The sequence below is a fragment of the Nerophis ophidion genome, linkage group LG04 (genome assembly GCF_033978795.1).
Source record: "Nerophis ophidion isolate RoL-2023_Sa linkage group LG04, RoL_Noph_v1.0, whole genome shotgun sequence".
Lineage (NCBI taxonomy): Eukaryota > Metazoa > Chordata > Actinopteri > Syngnathiformes > Syngnathidae > Nerophis > Nerophis ophidion.
Window position 1 is genome coordinate 48,491,442 of NC_084614.1, and position 1,559 is coordinate 48,493,000.

The window sequence follows — 1,559 nt, forward strand, 5'->3', positions numbered from 1 at the left end:
AGTTTGTTGCTGATCTAGTGACGCACGCCGATAATATAATCATAATGGGGGACTTTAATATCCATATGAATACCCCATCGGACCCACCGTGCGTAGCGCTCCAGACTATAATTGATAGCTGTGGTCTTACACAAATAATAAATGAACCCACGCATCGCAACGGTAATACGATAGACCTAGTGCTTGTCAGGGGTATCACTGTTTCCAAAGTTACGATCCTCCCGTATACTAAAGTATTGTCCGATCATTACCTTATAAAATTCGAGGTTCAGACGCATTTTCTTCAAACTAATAATAATAATAACTGCTATAGCAGCCGAAACATTAATACGGCCACAACGACAACTCTTGCTGACCTACTGCCCTCGGTAATGGCACCATTTCCAAAGTATGTGGGCTCTATTAATAACCTCACTAACAACTTTAACGACGCCCTGCGCGAAACCATTGATAACATAGCACTGCTAAAGTTAAAAAAGGCTCCAAAAAAGCGTACCCCGTGGTTTACAGAAGAAACTAGAGCTCAGAAATTATTATGTAGAAAGCTGGAACGCAAATGGCGCACGACTAAACTTGAGGTGCACCGTCAAGCATGGAGTGATAGTTTAATAACTTATAAACGCATGCTTACCTTAGCTAAAGCTAAATATTACTCAAATCTCATCCACCGTAATAAAAACGATCCTAAATTTTTGTTTAGTACGGTAGCATCGCTAACCCAACAAGGGACCCCTTCCAGTAGCTCTACCCACTCAGCTGATGACTTTATGCAATTCTTTAAAAAGAAAATTTAAGTCATTAGAAAGGAGATTAAAGACAATGCGTCCCAGCTACAACTGGGTTCTATTAACACAGATACGATTGTATATACGGCGGATACTGCCCTCCAAAATAGTTTCTCTCGTTTTGAGGAAATAACATTAGAGGAATTGTTACAACGTGTAATTGGAATAAAACAAACAACATGTTTACTTGACCCTCTACCTGGGAAAATTATTAAGGAGCTCTTTGTATTATTAGGTCCATCAGTGCTAAATATTATAAACTTATCACTTTCCTCGGGCACTGTTCCCTTAGCACTCAAAAGAGCGGTTATTCATCCTCTTCTTAAAAGACCTAACCTCGATCCTGACCTCATGGTAAACTACCGACCGGTGTCTCACCTTCCCTTTATTTCAAGAATCCTCGAAAAAATTGTTGCGGAGCAGTTAAATGAACACTTAGCGTCTAACAATCTATGTGAAACCTTTCAATCCGGTTTCAGGGCAAATCACTTTACGGAGACAGCCCTCGCAAAAATGACTAATGATCTATTGCTAACGATGGATTCTGATGCGTCATCTATGTTGCTGCTCCTCGATCTTAGCGCTGCTTTCGATACCGTCGATCATAATATTTTATTAGAACGTATCAAAACACGAATTGGTATGTCAGACTTAGCCCTGTCTTGGTTTAACTCTTATCTTACTGATAGGATGCAGTGCGTCTCCCATAACAATGTGACCTCAGACTACGTTAAGGTAACGTGTGGAGTTCCCCAGGGTTCGGTCCTTGACCCT